At 42.2% G+C, this 26,705-nt stretch overlaps 1 long non-coding RNA gene and 1 other non-coding gene across 2 annotated transcripts; both read right to left on the minus strand.

The window, feature by feature from the left end:
• Positions 1-2,663: 2,663 nt before the first annotated feature.
• Positions 2,664-25,289, minus strand: LOC126109612 (uncharacterized). Its single transcript, XR_007523694.1, has 3 exons — positions 24,826-25,289; positions 6,318-6,450; positions 2,664-2,885 (listed from the first exon to the last, which is right to left on the minus strand). It is a non-coding gene; the product is annotated as an uncharacterized LOC126109612 (long non-coding RNA).
• On the minus strand, positions 23,505-23,579 carry Trnas-uga (transfer RNA serine (anticodon UGA)). The gene has a single exon. It is a non-coding gene; the product is annotated as a tRNA-Ser (tRNA).
• Positions 25,290-26,705: the final 1,416 nt, after the last annotated feature.

Here is a 26,705-nt window from a genome sequence, read left to right on the forward strand (position 1 = left end):
CCAGAGCCTGGCCTTCTTGCGACCATACATTCACGTGACCACTGCTGCCAGCAATAGTGTACAGTGGTTACATTCCTGTCATGTCTTTCTGCAAAATCAAAGAAGGAACATCCAGCTCCTCTTAGCCCTATTACACGACCTCATTCAAATGCAGTGAAGTGTTGATCATGCCGTCCTTATTGCCTTAAAGTCATTCTTGGCAAACATCAACTCACCACATGAAATCTGAAGATAGCTAATGCTCATGACTGGTACAATGTATTTACAGTAAACCGGATTTGCATCCTAATGGTGGCACTACTAGCACCGACACAAGATGTAGAAACACGTCTACCAACTTTCATTTACATTTCACAACTCCTTGGTGTTGCGATTTTATTTCTGTCAGTGTATTTGAACCTGCTTGCTGTATTCATGCCTTTGTTTCCTCCCTAAAAATTATAAACACACACACTTCCTCTAATATTAAGGTAATGATTCTTCTTGCTTCAAAATGTGTCCTATGAACCACATCCACCCTTTAAGTCAAGTTGTGCTGTAATTTTTAAGAGTGTACTCCAATTAATACTGTCAGAAGCTTTCATCAAATCTACAAATGCTATGAACACAGATTTGCCTTTCTTTAACAGTGCCATACCAATAATTAAAGACTGATCTGAACGTTCTGAATATTGTGTAATGCACAACAATGGATGCACATAAAGCAGATTGATCAAACAAAACTACTTAATGAGAAGCTAGACAATACTACAAGAAGACGTATTAACACACCTTTTTCCAGCCATTGATCAATGTATTCCTGTGGACTTAAGGGTATTCTGCTTCTTAGTATCCAGGAAGTACCTCAGATCATCCATATTGAGGTAGGTCTGCACGAAGTCAATTTCTTCCCTCTCGTGCTGCGACCATTGGCTGACAGATGCACACCTGTCAGCCAATGGTCGCAGCATGAGCGGGCTTTTGTTGCTGTATTCCTCCAGACTGAGCACAGGTGTGCCACAAATGAGACATTGCCTCTGAACTCATCACTCTTCCAGATATCCTTACTGAGTTTATTTTGGAGCAGTTCTCAACTAAGTTCTTCAGCACTTGCTAGCAAACCACAGTTTCCTGGCTAAAAGAACAAAAAGGTGCAAAATCCCAAGATTGTTATCTCCCCATACAGGAAGGACAACAGATACGAGTGTGGATACTACAGAGGCATTAATATGTTACAGGTGGCATATAAGATCTACTCAGAAATCTTTAACTATAGAATAACACGTAATTATATTTTCCCGGAGACATACTGAGTCCCAAGTTTATCGTCGATAAGGACAGAGTCTGAAAGAATTAGTTAAAATTTGTGCCAAGGTCAAGACTTGAAGTCAGGTCCCCTGCGTACTAGGCAGATGTACTATCCATAACTTTACCCTGGCATTGTGGCTGCCACAACTGCACGGACTAACCTATTCCAATGCCCTCCCTAACACAAACTTTAACTCACACCTCATCCCTTTTTCCTCTTCTTAAATTGTCAGTGTTGCTGAGACTCTCCAATATTTGCAGAGCACCCCGGTCTTTTATGTAATTGTGAAATCATACCTGTACCTCAAACATAGGTTATCTATTGATCCGATATAATTATATTTTCTTGAAGATTTAAGAAGAGAAAATTAGGCTGAGGTGTGAGCTGAAGTTTGTGTTAGGGAGGGCCCTAGACTAGGGTAGTCCAGGCAACTGTCAGCCACAGACTAAGGTGGTGTAACAGATGAGATCTGCCTAGTAAACAGAACTTTCGAGTCCTGGCCTTGGCACAAATTTTAACTCATGCCTTCAGCTTCAATCCTTATTGAGGCACTTCTCCAAGAAAATCAGAATGTAATTAGAAAATGGCATTTCTATAGGCACAATATATTTACAATAAAAGGAGTCTTAGAAAAACAAACAATTTATTGCTTTTATAGATTTTTGGAAAGGGTCACAATCAATCAGGTTGATTGAAATATTCAAGGAATAAAATTAATGACAGTGGTTACCCACTATAGCTCATAAGGACAATCAAACATATAATTATAAAAAATTCAAAAAAATTTTTATCACTTTTTTTTCTTCACAAAGTGATTACCAGTTGCAGTAGCATAACTACCATCTTGAGATCACATGTAGTATGTACGATAAATGCATTCACAGTGTACAACACTGCTGCATCTTCCATAACATTCTTATTTTAAATCTTCAGTTAAACGTGCTTGGCACAGTCAAGTTCTCTGTGACAGCAATTGAAACATCCATACAATTATTTCTGTTACAGTGAGTAACTGCAAGCAGAGATCTGCCATGTAAGCTGTACTTTAAGTCAAAAGCAAAACACAATATATATGTACATCATCATCACATTGGGTAACTTGTACAAACATTAAAGGCAAATGTACTCTGGGGGACAAGACATTACCCCATATCTCATGGTTACAGCATATAGCATTGTGTATATAGCACATTCTATCTAGAAGATTTAAAATAAGAATGTTATGGACGATGCAATCGTGTTTTACACTGCACGTGCATTTATAATATTACATGTGATCTGAAGATGGTAGTTAAGCTACCAAATCTAGACATCAATTTGAAAAAAAAAAAAAAAAAAAAAAAAAATAATTAAATGTTAAATGCAATTGAGACAATATATAGAAAATTTTAGAAGTTTTAAAAAATTATAGAGAAAATTTTTGAAATTTATAATTTTACATTTGATTATCTTTTACAGTCACTTTCTCCTATTCTGACAAAGCCAGACATATTCGTCACAAAGATGATAAATACAGCACAGAAGAGGGCAAACGAGACAAGTCAGCCAAAGGTTGTGACTGGGGTGTTCTTTTTCTCCCACTCATATTTTCAGTGCCCTTAAATATAGGAAATCACATAAGAGTCCAAAAATTAAATCACGTAAACACACTAATCTAAGTACTCTGCTATTTACTGATGCTAAAGTAATAATACATGAATGTGAAGACTGCCTCCGTTTAGCATTACATTGACCACATCAAATACATACAGAATACAATCTAAAAGTTACAGCCTTACAAGGTAAATATACAATGTGGCACAGATAGTAATTAGCAACAAACTAACAAAACAAGTGTTACATTTTAAACACAGTCATGTTCAGAAAACACGGAACACCTTGAACAGTTATACATAGGTCATTCATATTCACAGGACATGTAAATTAGTATGTACTAAAGAAATGATTAGCATTTTAACCACGTCAATTTACAGGTTCTAGGTCAATGTCGATATCATGGCGCAACACCACCTACCACTATAATGTGCACGAACTATACCAATCAGTGAGTTTCAAGGAGGGTGCATGGCTGGCTTGAAAGAATGTGATGCATCTAGCCTGGAAATTTCTACTCATGTGGGATGAAGTGTTTCCACAGTGCAAAGACAGTGTGTAAAATGGTTCACGGAAGTCCGTAGAACATGACGAGGTAGATCAGGTCACATCATCCAGAACCCCCCCCCCCCCCCCCTCCCTTCCCTTCCAGGACAGACGACATATGCAGCCTCCTCAGCTCTGGTGCATCTGTGGAACAGTGTAACACATAGTATACTATCAGGGGCGACAGCCCGTCGCCATTTATTATGGCATGGGTTACATCTGTGTTTTCCACTTCTCCATCTACCTTTGATGAATGTGCAGAAACATGCTATACAGCAATGACGGCTGGAACAACGGCACTTGGGACAGGAACGCCATCAGATAGGTGTTTCTGGATGAATCGATGTCCTGTTTGAAAACGATAGCTGCATTTTGGTTTGCCACAGACCACAGACAGGGAGCAGCATCACAGTGACTTCATTCGAATGAGATATAACAAGGCATACAGTGCCATCTCAAAACCTTTTGTGTGGGGTGCTATATGATGACAAATCACAGTTGGTGTGTGTCCAGGGCACTGTGACAAGTGTGAACTATGTGAATGACACCTGCAACCCGTAGCCATACCCTTTCTGCACAACACTCCAGGCACCAACTTTCAACAAGACAATGCACGGCCACATGTTGCTGCATGAATATGTGCCTTCTTGGTGTTACAGGATGTCAGCCTTTTGCTCTGGCCTGCCAGATCACCAGACTTGTAGCCAACTGAAAAGGTTTGGGATATGATGAAACAACAGGTGCAGCACCCCCAACGCCAACCACTACAGATGAACTTTGGAACGAGGTAAATACAGCATGGCCAGCTATACCACAGGACACCATTCACAACTTATACATGTATACATGTTGATGCCATTATGCAAGGAACAAGTTTTCAGGGCCCATAGCAGACCCCGTGCCTGCTAGGCAGGGTGGGTGGTGACTGGAATGCTAATTATTTCTGCTGAACATACAGATGTACCCGTCTTGTGAATATGAGCATCCGAGCTCTATTTGTTCAAGGTGTTCTGTTTTTCCTGAACATGGATGTATTTGGGCTGCAACACTGCACAACAGACATGGCGACACTGTGTTCTGCTATTGGTCACCTAGGTCTCAAGACCTGACACAGATCTCTTTTTGTGGACTTACGTTATGTTTTGTTTTAGGTCATATGTGCCCATGTCAGAACCATGGAACACAAAGACAAAAAATGAGTTAAAAGCCCTATCAACGAAAGGAAAGAAAGCTAAGAACAAGGACTTTCTCTTGGTTAAAGGGCCATAAAATATGCCATGGAGACAATGGAGGTCCTGAACTAAATATCAAATATTCTTCACCACATTGCTACAACAGATAAAAGGTAAAACACGGTCGACACCTTACACGTCGTTCACTAATACGGCTGATAACTTAGATGGCAAACATAATGGAATATAAGTGGTTAGAAAAGGGCATTCTGTCATGAAATGATGAACTGTCAAATATTGAGGACTATGAGCACAATGTGGCAGGGGATCACCAATTAACAAATGGCAATAGCTAAAAAGACAGTGTCCAATACGCAACCTATCTAAAACAATCTCCTCACAGTGAGGGGGCCGAGAGCTTGTCAGACAAGCCACTAGGAGAGGTTTCATTCCCCAGAGCTTGTTCCCATGAAGGAATGATATCAAAGTGACACTACCTACTGACAGATGGCAACACAGAGATCATTGGAGGGAATGGAAGAACTAGCAGGCTGAGGTAGGAGGACTGCAGCCTTGGGAGCAGCATCAGCAATCTCATTTCCTGTCGGATTGATGTAACCAGGGACTCAAACAGCACAGCAGCTCCATCAAGAATGAGCAAGTGAAAGCTTTCCTGAACCCATTGCACTAAGTGATGGACAGTGTACAGCACACACAGGTTCTGATGGGCACAAAGAGTCGGAGCAAATGGCACAATTCAGAAGCGTTTGTCACCAAATGTACTGCAAGGACCGAGACAGGGCAAAGAGCTCCACTGAGCAGCATTCCGGAAGCTGATACCGAAAAATCATCAGTGCCAATGATGAAGGCACACCAGACACCACGGTTAGTCCGAGAACCATCAGTGTAAACAAAGGTGCTACTCCAGAGTTCCGTGCGAAGGTCGAGGAACTTACATCTATACAGCGAGTCTAGAGTAATGTCCTCAGGAAGCGAATGAAGTCCACAGAGAACACGGGACACTGCACAAAGCCAAAGTGGTGAGTTCACACCCATCGGGAAAGTGACAGGTAGGTGAAGTGAAGCGTTAGCTGAAAGCGAACGCCAGGAGGTAACAGAGGAGAGGGACGTGCCCCATACTGGTGGTCAAAGGAGTCGAAGGATGGGTAGCCAGGCATGGCAAACAAACAGCATGCATATCTGCTGAGGAGGAAGTCACACTGGTACGACAGTGGATTGTACTGAGACGTCATAAGATGGACAGACGTTCAGATGCGTAAATGAAACACCCATAGCCTAGTTTCAAATGGACAAGAGATCAATACAAACGGAGGAGGGTGGCCTGATCCAACCCCAGGAAGTACCGAGGACATGTCGGACATTGAGGGACTGTGTACAGCAGGGTGGGCCAGGTAAGACACGTGGGAGGAATAAGAAAGCTTCCTATTGAGTATGAGACACAGGAATTTCATAGTTTCAATGAACAGAAGAGCAACAGGCTCAAGATGTAAAGATGCTGAAGATCTGCTCATGGATACAAGTCTGTGGACAACTGCTATAGATTGCATCGTCAACAAAAAGGGAGCCAGAGATGCCGGTGGGAGACAGGCCAGGATAGGGTTAACAATGATAGCAAAGAAGATGACACTCAGGACAGAAACATAAGGCACACCATTTTGGAGGATAAAGGTGTCCAACAAGACAGAACCCACACATACCTTGAAAACCCCGTCCTTTAAAAATTCCTGAAGGAATTGGAGAGCCACATGTGTAGAGCGTAGAGGATACCAGTCCTCCAGCAGGTGTCATAAGCTTCTCCAAATACAAAAACATGGCCATAGACTGGTACTGCTGCAAAAAACCATTCATGACATAGGTGGGTTTATGTGACCACCTTTGCTAAACTCTATTGCAGAATTCAAAATGTACATTTATAATATAGTCATCTCATTGACTCCAGAGATGCTTCAGAACACATGGTGTGAAATAGATTACCACTTAGATGTCTTTGTGATTGAGGGGGGGGGGGGGGGGGGCTATAGGACACCTAAAAGCAAATAAAAAATTTTAGCCTTCTTTTACATTCTAAATCATTTTTATTCTGGTATCACTATGAATTACACAGTTCTCACCGTTTGTGATTGCTGTACTTATTCTGAATTGCTCTTTATTTATAGAATGCTCATTTTTGTTTAATATCACTGTTTTACTTATGTAACTGACTCATCTTCATGTTATAAGCAACATTTTAGCCACTGTCTTAAGTGGTGGTGTATTTACTTCTGGCTCAGTGCCATATTCACATCTGATACAGTAATACATTTATGTGCAGTGTCTGTTCTTTCGGAGATGTCCAAAAAGACCATGTCTGAAAGAACAAGCAACTTTTTCACGGTCCCACAGCTGGATGTAAATTGATGAAACTGACATTCCAATCTTAGCTACAATCAGGCACTGAAATAAATTCAGTGGCATTCAATGGACATGTTGAAAAGAACAGATACCACACACACAAATTTATGTACCCAATTGATGATCACTCAGTGCAGTTGCACTCTTTGTCCAAACTCTTACAGGAATCAGTGCACGGTTGTGAGAAATGAGAGTAATGGACACAGGACACTACATCTGTTGCGGGTGACAAGTTAGGGTTTGAGTTGGCTGTGAAGCAGTCTCAGATAGCTAAAGCTGTTATGCTAAATATAGTTTCAAATCCAGATATGGCACAACTGAATTTATTTCAGTGCCCAGTTGTGGCTAAGGTCACAATTTCGATTTCTTCATCACAGTAATATTTGTTTCTGTCCATGTAATTAGCTGTCAAGAAAGATACATAAACAGATTTTGATATGATGGCAGGAGTGGGGCGGTACAGACTGTACCTTCAACTGATGATAATGAATTTAACTAACTGCTACTGGCTTGTCCTGACAATCAGCAAGTACAGTGATACACACCCACAATGACAATTTCCACATAACTCAACACTGCACTACACACATTCTGCTGCTATGTTTTCTGCCACAGCCAACTGGACAGTCTCTTGAGCGCTGCTGGCCTGTGTAGCAGCTACTGCTGGCAGCTGAGGTAGTGGAACCTTGTATCTGCAGGTGCTATTCATCTCACGTTGCTTCGCAGTCTCACTCACCTCTCTTATCGCTTTCACACTGGTAAGAGCCTGCATACATAGTACGCGAGTCAGTGAACTATGCAGTCTCACCACACTTATTACAATGTTATTCCAACATTGACTGGCATGTTGCTCGAGCCGTATGTCTCTGCATCCCATACAGCTGACAATATAAGAAGCTGAAAGTAACACTTGCTCAATGGTAAATTAACTATACTGCTGAAAGGCGCTAACAACAATGGCCAGAATAACATTATGTGGTCTACCTGCAAAAGTATAAATGGTCTGGTGATGCATACCTTATTACCAAGGTTTCTGTTCAGATTCCGTATGTACACGACTATACACATTATGGATAATTCCACAAACCCTTAGATCCCATTATGCAATTTTGAATTTGTATCTCAGAAAATTCACCTCTAATGTAACTGGTTCAAAATCATTAGGAACAATACTTTTTTTTGTATGTCCATACTTTTAACTGATTTCCACATGCTGCAGCTGTCTCTTTCGTACTTAATCCATTTGCACAACCAGATTCTGTGTTCCACTGCACAGTCTTCAGATCTCTTGACCAACAAACTGGGAGGAATCCAGTCTTGTGTACAGTCATAACAGTACATCTACATCTACATCCATACTCCGCAAGCCACCTGACGGTGTGTGGCGGAGGGTACCTTGAGTACCTCTATCGGTTCTCCCTTCTATTCCAGTCTCGTATTGTTTGTGGAAAGAAGGATTGTCGGTATGCCTTTGTGTGGGCTCTAATCTAATGGTTTTATCCTCATGGTCTCTTCGCGAGATATACGTAGGAGGGAGCAATATATTGCTTGACTCTTCGGTGAAGGTATGTTCTCGAAACTTTGACAAAAGCCCGTACCAAGCTACTGAGCATCTCTCCTGCAGAGTCTTCCACTGGAGTTTATCTATCATCTCCGTAACGCTTTCGCGATTACTAAATGATCCTGTAACGAAGCGTGCTGCTCTCCGTTGGATCTTCTCTCTGTCTTGTATCAACCCTATCTGGTACGGATCTCACACTGCTGAGCAGTATTCACGCAGTGGGCGAACAAGCGTACTGTAACCTACTTCCTTTGTTTTCGGACTGCATTTCCTTAGGATTCTTCCAATGAATCTCAGTCTCGCATCTGCTTTGCCTACGATTAATTTTATATGATCATTCCATTTTAAATCATTCCTAATGCGTACTCCCAGATAATTTATGGTATTAACTGCTTCCAGTTGCTGACCTGCTATTTTGTAGCTAAATGATAAAGGATCTATCGTTCTGTGTATTCGCAGCACATTACACTTGTCTACATTGAGATTCAATTGCCATTCCCTGCACCATGCGTCAATTCACTGCAGATCCTCCTGCATTTCAGTACAATTTTCCATTGTTACAACCTCTCGATACACCACAGCATCAACTGCAAAAAGCCTCAGTGAACTTCCGATGTCATCCACCATGTCATTTATGTATATTGTGAATAGCTACGGTCCTATGACACTCCCCTGCAGCACACCTGAAATCACTCTTACTTTGGAAGACTTCTCTCCATTGAGAATGACATGCTGCGTCCTGTTATCTAGGAACTCCTCAATCCAATCACAATATTAAAAAAAAAAAAAAAAACAGTGCCCATAGATCTGTGGTTTACAGAACACTATCCCTTTGTTCATCAACAGACAACTTGAGGGTATAGTCAGTCTGTTCTTGTGGACCAAAACCTTCAGTCTACTACTCAATCTATCCTCCCATAAAAGGAACATGAACCATTTCTTCCACCCATTCTCCACAATTCCTGTTCCTTTACCACCTGGCACTCTGCTTGTCACTGTTGATGCAATGTCCCTGTATATTAACATCTCCAATACTAATGGCATTGTCACCTTTGAATACTACCTTTCCCAACATCCAACTGACTCCAGATCTAAAACCTCCTTCCTGGTCACCATGACTGACTATATCCTCACCCATAAATACTTTTCCTTTGAAAGCATCACATGCAAACAAATGTACAGTACAGCAATGGGCAACAGCACGGCACCATCCTATGCCAACCTACTCATTGGCCATCTAGAGGAATCCTTCCTAACCACTCAGAATCCCAAACCATTCACCTGGTTCAGTTTCACTGATGATAGCTTTATGATCTGGATGAGAATGAGGACACCCTATCCACATTCCTCCAGAACCTCAACACTGTCTCCCCAATTCACTTCATCTGTTCCTCTGCAACCCAAGAAGCCACATTTCTTGATGTTGTCCTCCACCTCACAGATCACATCATCAGTACCTCCATCAGGTTGCCCCCGGTAGCTGAGTGGTCAGTGTGACAGACTGTCAATCCTAAGGGCCCGGGTTCGATTCCCGGCTGGGTTGGAGATTTTCTCCGCTCAGGGACTGGGTGTTGTGTTGTCCTAATCATCATTTAATCCCGATCGACGCGCAGGTCGCCGAAGTGGCGTCAACTCAGAAGACCTGCACCAGGCAAACGGTCTACCCGACAGGAGGCCCTAGCCACACGACATTTCAGTATCAAACCTGCTACCCACTAACAATACCTTGACTCTGACGGCTGCCACCCATTCCATACAAAGAACATCCATCCTCACAGCATAGCCACCCATGGTCAGCGCATCTGTATTGACAAGCAGTCTCTCTCCAAATATACTGAGGGTCTCACTGAGGCATTCACAGACCGAAATATCCTCCCAACCTTGTCAAGAAACAGGTTCCCATGCCTTGCCTCTAGTCACTTACCACCTACCATAGTCCCACTGTCTGGCCACAAAGTTGCACTTCTCTCATGACTCAGTACCTTTACAGATTTGAGCAACCGAATCACATTCACTGCCTGGTTTTCAACTACCTGGCCTGTACTGAATAGAGGAATATCTTCCCCATCCCTTCCCAGTGGTATTCTGCTGCCCACCGAACCTACACAATATCCTTGTCTGCTCCTACTCCACCCCTACTCCTAAACCCCTTGCCTCATGGCTCATATCTTTGCTGTAGACCTAGGTGCAAGACCTGTCCCATACATCCTATCACAACCACCTCCTACAGTCCTGTCCTCTCACAGGCATCTGCTACCCCCATCAAAGGTGGGGCTAACTGTTGAAGCAACAAGGTGATATGGCATCTAAGGTGCAACCACTGTGCTGCTTTCTACATTGACATGACAACTAACAAGCTGTCTGTCCACATGAATGAGTACTGCCAAACTGTAGCCAAGATACGGCCAAACAACCTTTTTGTTGTTATGGTTTTAGGGCGCAAAACTGCTATGGTCATTAGCGCCCAGTCTGTGACTTAGGAAAAGGCAAAAAAACCAAACTGGAAACAAGCAGCAAAGCGGGGGGAGGAGGGGACTAAAAACAGAAGGAAAGCATAAACCACTATAGAAGGGGGGTTGCTTGTCCCCAAAAAGAGCTTCAAACGACTGACGTCATCTCACTGAGACTAATAAACTTGAGAACGTAATCGGCTGAGCGCGTGTCATCAGCTAAAATGGAAGATATATCAGGCGACAGCTGTAGACAGGCGCGTAACGGAGAAAATAGGGGCACTCAAGTAAAAGGTGTCTCACCATCCACAGTTGAGAGCAGTGGGGACAAAGAGGGGGAGGATCACCACTTAAAAGATATCGATGGCTAAAAAGACAGTGCCCTATCCGGAGTCTAGTTAAAATTATATCCTCCCGACGAAGAGTTCGGGAGGAAGAGTTCCAAGCACAGGCAAGAGCTTATACGTCCTGCAATTTATTATTGCGAAGTGTCGACCAACGTGCGTGCCCCAAAAGTGTAACACGACGACATAAAACACTCCGTAGATCGGCGAAGGGAACCATGCGAACAGCAGGCTGAAGAAGAGAGACTGCAGCTTTGACCGCTGTATCAGCCACCTCATTTCCACAGATACCAACATGTCCTGGGATCCAGAGGAGCGCCACAGAGACGCCCTCCAAGTGGAGCAAGTGGAGGCAGTCCTGAATCCAGTGGACCAGAGGGTGGACAGTGTAGAGAGCTTGGAGACTGAGGAGAGAGCTGAGAGAATCTGAGCATATAATATACTGTATCTGCTGATGGCGACGAATGTATTGGACAGCCTGGAGAACAGCGCAAAGCTCCGCAGTAAAAACCGAACATTGGTCGGGAAGCTGAAATCGATTAGGGGTGTCGCCAACAATATAGGCACTCCCAACACCAAATGATGTTTGAGCCATCAGTGTAAATAAATGTGGCATCCTTCACCTGTGTGCATAGAGCAGCAAATGCCCGACGATAAACAAGAGAAGGGGGTACCATCCTTGGGAAATTGACAAAGGTCACGGAGCAGGCACGTTCGGGGCCAGAGCCAAGGCGGTGCTGTACCCCAAGTTGTCAAGAAAGTTTTAGGAAAGTGGAAGGAAAGAGAACGTAGCAGTTGACGAAAGTGGACTCCCGGTGATAATAGAGAGGAAGGGCGTCCTGCATACCCTAAATCCAAGGAGGCGCTGAGAAAAATGTTATGGGCAGTCTCAGCATAAAGACTTTCCACAGGGCTGGTGTAAAAAGCTCCAGATGCTAAACGTAATCCACGGTGGTGGATAGAGTCGAGACGCCGAAGAATAGACGGCCGAGCAGAGGAGTAAACTATGCTTCCATAGTCCAATTTCGAGCGCACTAAGGTGCGATAATAGAGGCGGAGAAGGACCACTCGGTCCGCTCCCCAGGAGGTACCATTCAGGACACGGAGGGTGTTGAGGGATCGCAGACAGCGAGCTGAAAGATAGGAAATGTGGGAGGACCAGCACAGTTTTCTGTCAAATGTAAGACCCAAGAATTTAGCGACATCTGTGAAAGGAAGGTTGACAGGGCCTAGATGTAGGGAAGGCGGAAGAAACTCCGTACGACACCAAAAATTGACACAAACGGTCTTACTGGGAGAAAAGCGGAAGCCGGTTTCGATGTTCCAAGAGTGGAGGTGATCGAGACATCCTTGAAGACGTCGTTCAAGAAGGCTGGTCCGTTGAGAGCTGTAGTAGATTGCAAAATCGTCCACAAAGAGGGAGCCCGAGACATCGGGAAGGAGACAATCCACAATTGGATTTATGGCATTGGCAAACAGTATAACACTTAGCACTGAGCCCTGGGGTACACCGTTTTCTTGGGAGAAAGTACGGGAGAAAGCAGGGTTCACCCGCACTTTAAATGTGCGCTCTGCCATAAATTCACGAAGAAAAAGGGACAGCCGACCACGAAAGCCCCAAGAGAACACTGTGTGCGGAGGATGCCTGTCCTCCAACAGGTATCGTATGCTCTCTCCAGAGCAAAAAATATTGCTACTGTTTGGCATTTCCTGAGAAAATTGTTCATGATATAAGTGGAGAGAGCAACAAGATAGTCAATGGCAGAATGATGCTTTCGGAAACCGCATTGGGCAGGTGTTAAAAAGACTTCAGGACTCCAGCCACCAGGCTAAACGGCAATTCACCATACGCTCCAAAACCTTACATTCACTACTTGTGAGAGAAATGGGGCGATAGCTAGAGGGGAGATGTTTGTCCTTTTCAGGTTTCGAAACAGGAACGACAATAGCTTCCCGCCATCTTTGGGGAAATGTACTGTCTGTCCAAATTCGATTCTAAAGGAGGCAGCGCAGACTATTGTATGATAAATGCAGCAACATTTGGATGTGGATACCATCCAGTCAAGGGGCAGAAGAGCGAGAAGAAGAGAGTGTGTGTTGGAGTTCCCACATGGAGAAAACAGTATTATAGCTTTCGTGATTTTGAGAGCAGAAAGCAAGAGGTTGCACTTCCGCTGCACGTTTCTTTGGGAGAAAAGCTGGCAGGTAACTTGAAGAGCTTGAAATCTCAGCAAAGTGTTGACCCAATGAGTTAGAAATTGCTGCGGGGTCCACTAAGGTATCATGCGCAACAGTGAGCCCAGAGAACGGGGAGAAACTAGGCGCACCAGATAACCGTCGAATCCGACTCCAAACTTCCAAGGAGGGAGTGAAGGTGTTAAATGAGCTAGTAAAGAAGTCTCAGCTTGCCTTCTTACTATCGCGGATAACGTGATGGCATCACACACGGACCTGCTTACAGCGGATACAGTTGGCCAAAGTAGGATGGTGGCGGAAAACGCGAAAAGCACATTGCTGCTCACGTACTGCATCATGGCATGCCTTGTTCCACCAAGAAACTGGGGGGCCCGGGGCATATCGGATGTGCGAAGTATTGAATGTTCCGCAGCTGTAAGAATAACATCTGTAATATGAGTGACCTCACTAGGAAAGTGACGGTCATCAAATGCTGCAAGAGATGAAAAAAGTGTCCAATCTGCTTGGGCAAACTTCCAGCATCTCGGGCGCATATATGGCAGTTGTAGCTGCAATCTAAGGACACATGGAAAGTGGTCACTCGAATGTGTATCAGCACAAGCGAACCATTCAAAGTGCTAAGCTAGTGGAACAGTACCGACCGAAAGGTCCAAATGAGAGAAATTTGTCATGGAGGCAGACAAAAATGTAGGGTCCCCAGTGTTGGGGCAAACAAGATCCGCTTGGTGGAAGATGTCTATCAATAGTGAGCCGCGCAGACAAGGACGCGGAGATCCCCAAAGCGGGTGGTGGGCATTGAAGTCCCCAGCCAGAAAATAGGGGGGCGGAAGCTGACCAAAAAGATGAAGGAGATCAGCTCTTGCCATTGGTGTGGACGATGGAATGTATACAGTACAAAGAGAGAAGATGTATCCAGAAAGGGAAAGACAGAGACAGCAACAGCTTGGAAGGAACTGTTTTAGGAGATTGGGTGATAATGGACAGTATCATGGAGAAGAATCATGAGTCCTCCATGTGCTGGAGTGCCATCAACAGAGAGGAGCTCAAATCAGACTGACTGAAAATGAGGGAAAACAAAGAGATCATGGGGACACAGCTTTGTTTCCTGATGACAGGAGATGACCGGCAAGTAGGATCTTAAGAGTATCGACAATTCATCCCAATTGGCTCGAATGCCGCAGATATTCCAATGGATAATGGACATAGTGTGGACAGAAAAGGGAAGAATGTGGCCAAGGTTGCCCTCAACTCAACGACTGCTCAGAGCCAGCGGCCGACGGCGTGGAATGGCATTCAGCCGAAGGCAGAAGATCCCGATCCACAGGTTGTTCGGGAGCAGCTCCTGCCACCAGCGATCTGCCACCAGTGATTGGTTGGTTGATCAGCCGCCAGCAGTGCGCCTTGGTGACACAGAAGACGGCCAAGGGCGGTTACTGCCAGGTGGTGTTGTAGATGAGACGCACTGTGGCGGAGAAGGAGAGGAACTGGGTTTCTTATTAGCCTTCTTGGAAACAGGACATTGAGATGAGGGATGAATCAATGGTTATGAAGTCGGTGTACATAAAAAATCTTCACGAGTAAGCTCTTTTTTGGAAGTCTGGGTGTCTGATTTTGGGGCTCGTGATTTAGCAGAACCCGATGAAGGATGAGCCATAGTGAGCAGGTGGTAGTGGGGAGATTGAACGGCCGATCTTTGCGCTGGCCAATCTGATGACCATGGCACTAAAGGTGAGATCACAAGTTTGTGTGGCTGCCTCCTTTGTAGGCTGAGGAGAGGCAATGACAGTGCTGTATTTACCTGTGTGAGGCACAATGGGCTTTTGACTGCCAAATAACTTTCAAGCAGCGAAGTTCGACACCTTCTTCTTAACTCTGATTTCCTGAATGAGTCGTTCGTCTTTGAAAATGGGGCAATCTCTAAAGGAAGCAGCATGGTCACCCATACAGTTGATGCAACTAGGGGATGGAGGTGGACAAGCACCCTCATGGGCACCCTTGCCACATGTAACGTATTTAGCCGGATTGGAGCATGACCGGCTGGTATGACTGAACCGCTGACACCGATAGCAACGCGTAGGGTTTGGGATGTAAGGGCTAACGGAAATTATATCATAGCCCGCTTTTGTGTTCGATGGAAGTTGAACTCTGTCAAATGTCAAGAAGACAGTACGGGTTGGAACCAAGTCCTTGTCAACCCCTTTCATGACTCTATGAACAGCCGTTATGCCCTGGTCAGACAGATAATTTTGAATTTCCTCATCGGACAATTCGTCGAGGGAGCGTGTATAAACCACCCCACGTGAAGAATTTAAAGTGCAGTGTGCATCCACCCGGACAGGGAAGGTGTGTAGCAGTGAAGTACGCAGCAATTTTTGTGCCTGGAGGGCACTGACTGTTTCTAACAACAAGGTGCCATTTCGTAATTGGGAACAAGACTTTACAGGACCTGCAGTTGCGTTGACACCTTTCTGAATAATGAAAGGGTTGACTGTATAGAAGCCTTGACCTTCATCTGACCTAGAAACAACAAGGAACTGTGGCACTGATGGAATAATTGTCCGTGGCTGAGACTCATTTAACTTTCGCTTGTGAGCAGACATAGTATATGATGAGGAAACCATTGCGGAAGTACCCCCATGGTTATCGGCGTCTCCAATGGCACGTTCCTTCCTTGTGGGGGCCCTCTCTGAGGGCACTCCCGCCTTAGGTGATTGTTCGCACCTCAGGTCACACCTCCCGAGAAACGGACGGAGGGACCAATTGGCACTTTCGGAAGGTACCAGCTCGGGTAATCACCCCTCCCTGGGCCTGGCCGTTACCACAGGGTACGTATGTGTCCTACCTGTCTGCCCGGGGTGGGGAATTATGCGTTACCCTGTCACCGACTACGTGTGGGAAAGCGTGGGTTGGCCTTCAGACATGCACAGGGAGGCAAAAAGAGAAAGGGAGGAACAAAGAAAAGGAAAAGAAAGAAGAGAGGTCTCAAACACCGCAGCGGAGAAGAGGGTAAAGAGAAGAGGTAAGGAAAAGAGAAGGACAAAGGAAGGACAGAGACTCGACAACAGAGAAAGCGAAGAAGAGAGACTGTTTGACAGTTTCAAGCGTCCGTCTCCAGACATAGGCACTAAACATACTCCCAGAGGGGGAGAAAGGGAAAAGAAGAGGCGGAGGTGAGGGAGGGAGGGGAGAAGAAGATCGGAGATGGGGAAGGATGTGGAAAAGGAAGGTATGCAGCCCAGAAAGGAAAGAGGGCAAAACTAGCTCGGGGTCCTGTGCTCGCTACGCACATATCCACAAAAGAGTTGTGGACCCCCCCTGGGGGACCAAACAACCCTGTTGCTGAATATGTTGCCCAACACAATTTGCTTTACTTAGAGCTCTTGACAGCCCGTGCCATCAGTACTCTTCATACCAACACCAGCTTTTCTTTACTGCAGAGGTGGAAACTCTCCCTACATTCCTTTGTTCCTGGAACCACCTGGCCTAAGCCTTCATCAGTCCTTTTCCCTCCACCTCCCTATGCCGTTCCTTGCTCCCACTGCTGCACTACACAAATAATCTATCTCACCAACACACCTCCAAGTCCTTTCCCCTTCTCTATTTCTCTCCTCCCCCCACGCACAGACTCTCAATACTCTACCTTACAGCCTTCTCCTTTCCCCCAAAACGTCTCTGTATGCTCCACCAGTCAACACAAGCATCTACCCCCACTTTTACTCTACTATCCCTCAACTCAACCTCATGCCACCTCCTCAACCCCACCATCCATTCCCAGTTGCTACTCCATCAGGTGTAGCAGCAGATTGGCTCTAGTGCTCTCAGACAGTGTGTGTGTGCGCGTGCGTGTGCACTGCTTATAAAGTGTTTACAGTGAAGTGAACACGAGCATGCACAGGTGAACGCGCATTCGCTAGCAATGTGTGCGTCAGCATTGTCTTGTACCTACAAATAGTGTTTACACTGGCACGAATGAAAGCACGCAATGTGTGTCGTTTCTTGGCACTAAATCTTTGTCGTGTTGAAATCAGTATTTAGTACAGAATGATGGAGAACAGAAACACACAACTTTGTTTATTTTGTATAGCGAGCATAAACTGATCATGAAAGCCAGGCGGCACAGACCGAGAAAATTTGGAAGTAGCTTCGAAAAATTCTAAGAATACTGCTCCTGGGACTGACTGTGTTCATTATGGGATAATAAAAAATCTTCAGATGCTTTAGATCTTTTCTGAATATTCAATGAAACATTGGGAAAAGGGGAGCTTGTGGAGTAACAGACTACACAGATAATTATGCCTATATTGAAACCCGAAAAAGATTGCAAAGATCACACCTCTTACAGACCAATTGCATTTTCTTCTTCTGTGGGGAAAACTCTTGAACGATTTGTCAAAAACCATCTAGAGGCTTGGCTGAAAACTAATGGATTGTTATCTTTGTCCCAATTTGGCTTTATCAAGGACACAGGAAAATTTAATTTTGTTCTGCGGCACTATCTGCTTTTCATGAAAAGAAGTTTTTTATATCATTATTCATAGATGTGATATCGGCTTATTTAATGTTCAGGTCTCCATTCTGTTGAAAGAGTTTAAGCGAAATGGTCTTTCTAAAGGCTGGATATAAGGCATTAATACTTTCCTCAATAAGAGGTCAGTGTACTTAAAGTATCAGAACCACTTTCCGGGACCTATGATTCTTTCCAGAAGTTTACCCCAGGGAGATATCTGTAGGCCTAGTTTCTTTTAATACATTCTTTACTCTGGGAAACTAGAAAACATTATTCCAACTAACATTTATATTCTGCAGTATGCAGATGATATATGCCTATACTCAGCTGAAGCCACAAAGGATTCCACAGTCAGCAATCTGACAGACAGTTTTAAAAGTGGACAGCTGGTTACACGAGAATGGCCTTGAAATCTCTTCTTCGGAGTCCTCAGTTACTACATTTTCAAGACGCCAAGTGCACTATAAAGGTTTAACATGCAACGAACTATATAGTCCATGTTAAACCTTCAGCCAAATTTTGGGAATGTGGTTTGATTCCAGACTCAGTTGGATTCCTCACATTGGGTCCATTATTGATACTTGCTTTCCAGTCACGAACATCAGACCTTTAACTAGAGTATGGTGGGGTACAAACCCCAACGTACTGTTAACCTTATATCTATCTTTAATTAGGAGTAGGATTCAGTATGGTTGCATAGAATATGAGAATGCCAGTGTTAAGTATCTCTGAAAGTTACAGATGTTTCAATACACCTGAATCCAGACTTGTTTAAGAGCGATGAAACCAACTCCTACCAATGCACTTTTAGTAGAAGCACTGGAAATACCTTTACATCTTGGGCACCAATGGCTCACTAACAAGTCAGTCAATAAATGTGAGGCTACACACTACTTTGAACAACGTCTTCTACTGTCCACTGGGGATTTTTAAAAGTTTCTTCTTGTTGAAAAATCTCACCACAAGTATTATAAGATCAACAAGACTTCCTGCATATGAGTGGCCTTTTTGAGTGTACTCATTCCCCGCTCCACTGTCTTACTTGCAATTTGGTGATTGCTATGGCAATAACAATAAGGTTATTGCAGGCATGTACCTCCATGAAACAAGGAACAATCCTCTCTAAATTTACACTGATGGATCATGAATCTCAGCAGATGGTAAGATTGAGAGTGCTATCTTATGCTCACAAATGGGTCACTATGAACAATACAAGCACCCCCAACAGCTTCTTATACCGCAGAAGGGGTAACAATCATGAAGTTCTTGATAACCCAGAATTACAGAAGGACCCTAATTATCTCTTACTCAAAAGGCATTCTTTGTGCCATACAGATCAGAAATTGGTACAAGCACAGTAGGAAACTGGTCATAGACATAGCCCACAATATAGTGGTATGCTCTCAATGTAACGAGCATATTTTTCTCCTGTGAATTAAAGTTTGTATGGGTATTTTAACAATGAATCTGTGGACCAGCTGGCCGAGTAAGCTGCAATCTCTGAAACCTTCTTAAATATTCAGTTACCTTATTCAGACCTTTTGCATCATGGTCTCCACATGAACGTAAAAGGGAAAAAGATTATTAGTGCCGAAATACTTAAATTTATTAATGAGTCATCTGTAATGGAAGTGTCTCCAATCCCAATTCCGCCAAAACAAGAGTTGTCTGTAACAGTGGAACCATCATTATCTGCAGTAGAGCTACAACAAACACCAGTAGCAGCAGCAAAGGCTCAGATATTCTCAGCAGCAGTGTCAGATAAACCAATAGCAGCAGAATCACCACAATCATCAGCAGAGCTGTCGTCATCAGCAACAGCAACCAGAACAGCTGACCCCTTAATACTACCTCAAGGCAATGAAAATGCATGTGAGGAAAACATACAAGGGTCATTAGCAGCAGCAGCTAACAAAGAAGGGCAGTCACCAAGTCAGAGAGCACAGGAGCCACCAGCAACATCAACCACACAAAAGAGGTACCTGAGGCCTGGGAGATCAACAGCAGAAGCAGCTTCCAATCAAGACAGATGCCTGAGAACTAGGAGACCTGCTACACTAAGTGAGGATTTTTATGGTACCGAGTAAGAAGAAAGAGAACAAGGAAAAAGATGTACGTAAAACTGTCCATCTTAAATACCAGTGTGACAATAATGAGAGGAATATAAACACCGGACAAAGATACGGTCCAGGTTTTATGACACAAACTGAAGAAAATCACTGCATAGTATAGTACCAGAAGCAAAGGGAGCAAGTGAAGTGCTTAGCATATTACAGGAAGGGGAACTATTACACTTAAAGCCAACTGTTAGAATACTTCACCAAAATGTTCAATACATAAACAATAAAACAGAGGAACTAGAGGTAATATTACAGGAGTATAGGCCAAACATTCTAGTAGTTACAGAACATGGGCTAACAGAAAATCACATAGGAATGTACAACTTGAAGAATTATGTGAAAGTAGCCAGTTTTTTTCAGAACTTCCTATAAAGGTGGTGGGGTTGCCATTTTTTCTAACTATAAATCAACTAAAGCCATAAATATAACAAAATATACTATAGAACTGAGCTTTGAAGCTACAGCACTGGAAACTAAAATTGCTGGGAATTTATGTTGTGTATTAGGTTTGTATTTGTACACCAAATGGTGTAATTAAAACCTTCTTTGAACAGCTGGAAGATATAATCCAACACCTCTCAAAAACATATGCTTATTTGATCATTATAGGAGATCTGAACACAGACACGAGTGAAAATACAGACAATACTAAGACCCTACTGGACTTATTGAGCATATACAATCTAAAAATAAAAATAGATAAACCAACCAGAGTAACAAAGCATAGTGAAACTATAATTGATCATGTAATAACGAATATTCCTACATGCTATTGTGAAACACAGGTAATAAACTCCACATTAGCAGACCATTTTGCAATCATGATAGACATAAATATAAAGACTAGTGATCCAGTGCAGAAGATATGGGAGATGAGAAGACAGAACTACCCACATAACATAAATCTGCTAAAAAAGATGTTAGAGGCAGAAAACTGGGAAACAATATATGCAACTAAAAATGCAAACACCAAATGGAACCAGTTTTTTTCTTTATTCAATTATTATTATTATGTTACATGTCCAGTTAGCAAAAGGCTTGTCAGACAGCAACAAAAAAAGAAAAGCTGTGTGACTGGAGAAGTAATCCATGCCAGAAATAATCTGAGAGTGTATTATGACCTCTTCAAACAAAAAAATACTGAGGCCTACAACACACTGTATAAAATAAAAAAGAAAGAGTACTGTAGTTTTATCAGAGAAACTAAAGCATCACTCATCAGGATGTCTATAGATAAGGGAAAGAACTACTAAAAAGGTTTATGGTCTTTCATTAATGAAGAGAGAGGAAAAGTAACAAATCGGGCAGAGGACATCTGCCCACAGATGAGTGGGAAAAGCAACGCAAACCCTCTAGAAATAGTCAATACTTTTAACAGATATTATATTACTGTAGCAGACGAATTAATAAGACAAAATAAAACAAATGCAGTAAGTAAATTGTTAAACCCCCCACATACAAATCATACTATGGTTTTCATACCTACAACAGATACAGAAGTGTCAAACCTAATAAAACAACTTAAAATTAAACATTCATCTGGCTTGGATGGTTTCACATCACATCTCAAAGGAACGCAGAGAATGTATATTAAAACCATTGACACACATGCTGAATGCTGCGATAGAAGAAGGTATATTTCCAAATTCACTGAAAGTAAGTAAAGTGAAGCCAATATTTAAGAAAGGGAACAGGGATGAATTAGGAAATTACAGGCCAATATCATTGATCTCAACATTTGCTAAAATCTATGAAATGACAACAAAGAATAGAATTGTAAGTTTTATAACAAAGTACAGCATACTGCATTCATCACAACATGGTTTCAGAAAAGGGAAGTCAACGAAAACAGCATCAACAGACATAATTGAGCACATTCTTAATTTACTTGACAGGCAACAAAAGACTTGTGGGATTTTTATGGACCTATCTAAGGCATTTGATTGTGTGAACCACTCAAAATTAATGATGAAATTATATCAGTATGGAATTAGAGGAAAACGCTATGAAATACTTAAACCATACATTACAAATAGGAAACAATGCACAGAAATCAGACATATTAGTGGGGGAAATATAAAAAACTACAGATCAGAATTACAAACAGTTAAACACGCTGTGCCGCAAGGGTCTGTGCTTGGGCCAATACTATTTATACTCTACGTAAATGACTTCCCTAGCTATATAAATCAGAAACTTGTAATGTATGCTGATGCCACAACAATCATTTGCACAGCTGACACAAAGGAGGAGCTTGAGAAAGAAGCACTCCTGAATATCGAAAATGCAAATAAATATTTAACACAAAACAACCTGTTTATGAATCAGTCTAAAACAATGAATGTAGTATTTCAGACCAAGCATATTGAAAATTATAATATAAATGTTAATATAAGTGGAAAGACTATTAAAGAAGTAACTAGCACAAATTTTCTAGGAACTATAATAGACAAACATTTGGCATGGGGGAAGCACATACATGCACTGCGTAAAAAGATAAACAAACAGATCATCATGCATAAAACAGCTAAGACTGTGGATGATAAAGTCCTCAGATCAATGTGTTATGGACTTCACTTCCAACATTTGTCTTATTCAGTTCATATATGGGGAAGTGCACAAGCTGGCTACCTAAAAAGAATATTCACAATACAGAAAAGGGCAGTGAGATGCATTGCAAAAATACCACCAAGACAGACCTGTAGGCAAGCTTTTGTACACTATAATATTATGACAGTATATTCACTGTACATATACCAAAGCATAATGGCGGTAAGGTCAAGCGATAAACACCTCCTAAATAAAGATGTACACAAACACGGTACAAGAGGAAATGAAAATTACTACATTACTGTATGTTGTTTGGATTTGTGTGTACATATAATGTGAAACATGTAATACCTTTGTATGCTTATGAACTACTTCTGTTTAATTATTTGTTTCATTTATATATAATGAAATCAAGTTTGATGTTAATAGCCTATTGTATGACACATTTAATACTCTCAGCTGGATTTTCAGCTGGAGTCCATGGGCAAAGAATAAATAAATAAAACTGGAAGTCAGATCCCAGCATCACAACAGGAATCTGCATCGAAAGGCAAATGTTATCGATGATACAACCACACTTACCAAGATTACCTTGGTTTTACAAGATATCTGAACTACAAGAATGAAATTCAATCGTGGAAGCTTTCCTGCTCATTTCTTCCACCTTCACCTTAGGGCTTCAGACAATTGTGATTGCCAGAATGAGATTTTCACTCTGCAGCGGAGTGTGCGCTGATATGAAACTTCCTGGCAGATTAAAACTGTGTGCCCGACCGAGACTCGAACTCGGGACCTTTGCCTTTCATGGGCAAGTGCTCTACCAACTGAGCTACCGAAGCACGACTCACGTCCAGTACTCACAGCTTTACTCCTGCCAGTACCTCGTCTCCTACCTTCCAAACTTTATACAGAAGCTCTCCTGCGAACCTTGGATATAGGAGATGTTAATCATCTGAGCTTTGCTTGCCGAAAGTATGATCAACACACAATAATTCCTCTCTGAGCTGGGGCAATTTCGGATTCAATTGCCTTTAAGTATTATTAGCTTACTAAAAGTTATATGCACAAACCCCAGATTATATGGGCATGAAAATCTACGACATGCTATTAAAAAAAAAAAAACCACCACCACCAACAACAGCATGGAGCTAGGGCAACTGGAACCAAAGCTGTACAAGTTATTAGTGGAGAAATGTTATTATTCCGTAGAAGAATTTATGAATTATTATGTGGAAGTCTGAGCAAGGAAACATCACCTGTAAATTAAGCTTAGCAGTTTTGTGTCAAATAAATGATTGTAAAAATATGTTCGCCACATAAATGCTGTTATATATATCACTTTTTATACATGTAAACTGGAGTGTTGATGTATTGTTTTGTAATACTGTATACACAAATTGTAATGTAAATGTAATGTTGCGAGTCCCTAGTACATCAGATCTGCGATTTGACTTTGTATGTTATGGGATAATAAAAATTCTTATTCTGCTATGCAAAGATAGAGCGGTGCTTCAATGTCTTTCACGATTCATTTTAAAGAGTGATAGGAAAATTTGACCAATGATATACAGAAACGGCGTAATGACGATTCTTCCTATAGAATCGATTACAAGAGAAGTATATTTTCTAAAATGACTGTGTTTACTAAAATAATAGCCTTATCATAGTTATTGCACTTGTCTGTGGCTAAATTTACTGCTGAAGGCCAAATAAAATAAATAAAATTCAGTTTTCTTCTATGGCAAAGAGTCATAATCGTAATTAAAATAAATGAATGTGTTATTTAGAGATATTGCGCTTCAGTTTACCTATATAGGTCAACTGAGGTATAGGATACAAATTTTATGTTCGTCGCACTCCCCCGCCCCTTAGTTAGTACTAGTATCCCATTCTTCGGAAGCAGGGCTCATTTCACTATTAGTTAACTACGCAAAACCACAATCAAACATTCCTTATATTGCTGATGTACATAACAGATCGCACCGATTTGTAGTTTACGCGTAAATCCACACATTTGAATGAATGCCAGATTTTCTATACTAAACACAAAAGCAAAAAAAATAGAAATTATATATGAATAGCTCACCTTCATTACTGTCTGCTTCGAAAACTGCCCTTGTTTTTAGATTTCAAATGCACGGTTTCGGTGGAGTTGGAACACTGAATTTCGTAGGAATTCCATTCCTTTTTAATAGCGTCCCTTCCATCTCGAATGACTAGCCATCAAAATATAACTTAAATAAAACCATATGGCATTATACACTATAGAAGAACGTGATGTCGTAGCTATCATTACAAGATACCACAAACAACTTCGAAAGTGTAGTTTGTTTCCATCCTTCTCTCCTGTAGTTTCTTCTCTTATTTTCTGTAAGAAATTTGATCCCTTTTGCCGAGCTTCTGTTGTAATCCGGCGCAGCACGGCAACCCCTGTTTCGAAGTTTTTGACACTGGAAACTTACTTCCACTGACGGAAGCTTTAAACAAATACCGCCTGATCTCTTTTCAACTATCTTGCTAGTACACAGCACGGCGCACGCAAGTGCACACTCACAGCGTCCAGCGACAAAATGCATTCAATCGCATAGGATCATGGGAGCGCGACCTAGTCTCTCCATCTTGTACGGGAAAAAGCATTAGATCTGGCATCTACCCCAACATAACGGCCGTTCACCATTCGACGGCAGAACGAGTCACGTTCTCCGTGAGATACTTATTTACAGAATATCAAGGGCAAAATCTGAAGCGAAGATCATTTCTGTATGTCTTTCCGAATTTTATCGCATCTGATAAACAATACCATGTTCACTGCATACAGTCGTTGGCCGCATCAAGGAAAATGAATTCAAACACGGTAATTTTACCATGCTCGATAATTATGTCATGAAGTGACTTATCCAACGAAGTGAGAGTCTGTTCGCTGCTCTGCGTGAATGTTTGTAAAGCACGTGTTTTATCAGACCTACGCTCGTAATCCTGTAAATTAAATGTTGATAGTGAATAGTTACGTCGGTTTGTTGCAGACTTCAAGAAACTTCTAAGGGTGCAGGCTACATTTGATCTACGCCCGTAATTGTGTAAAGTAAACGTTGATAGTGAAATACTTTGTAGGGTTGTTGCACGTTTTAGCTATCACTCTTCCTGTCCTATTGATAAACTCATAAATCATTATGTACTTCCAGGTCGAGCCACATGCGACGATATGTTCGCGTTATATAAGGAAGCACTATGTGATGCAGTTTTGTCAGTTCTCACACTACGCTCTGAACAGTAATACTATAGTCTAACAAATACAGCCGAGACGCTGTCTGGTAGTCAAGTGCGAAAGTTGTTACTATTCGACAGCTGAAGCGATACTAACACTCCAAGCAGAGAGAAAGCAGTCACATGCGTCTTAAGGTCAATGTTCGTTTTTCATTATTTTCTACTTAACGAAATAGTTGTTATTGTGCGCTCCATTCGTTACGAAGTGACATGAATAATCGTGAAATACACGTAAAACCAGCCGAATTACTTTCATTCAGCGACAAAAACTACAACTTGTCCCATGAAGAAATGCTTTCGAATATGTATATATTTGCAGCTTGCTACGCTAAAAGCAAGTGAATATAAACGTATATTTCATGTATGCGAAGCCTATATTTCTGTTGGCTGTCGTTTTTATCGTAGGCACTTTCATCGACAGTTAAACATTTTTTATGGAGTCTAATGATTAAGCCATTGTTACACTTCACTCGGCATTCTAACACAAGAATAACTTTGTAAATGTAATTACTTTACACACACTACAATGTGCGTTGAATTTGGTTTGACCGGGTTTGACTCCATAGCTAATTGGCTACGGCTAGTATTTTGTTTTCGAAGTTGAGTTAGATGACATGACAGCAGAGGGCTCTGTGGATTAGGTCACGTGTGTGGCCCGTAGGAGCAGAACAGGTTCAAGGCGGTAGTCCGAAATTAGTGTGA

Source organism: Schistocerca cancellata, chromosome 12 (genome assembly GCF_023864275.1).
Source record: "Schistocerca cancellata isolate TAMUIC-IGC-003103 chromosome 12, iqSchCanc2.1, whole genome shotgun sequence".
In the NCBI taxonomy this organism is placed as follows: domain Eukaryota; kingdom Metazoa; phylum Arthropoda; class Insecta; order Orthoptera; family Acrididae; genus Schistocerca; species Schistocerca cancellata.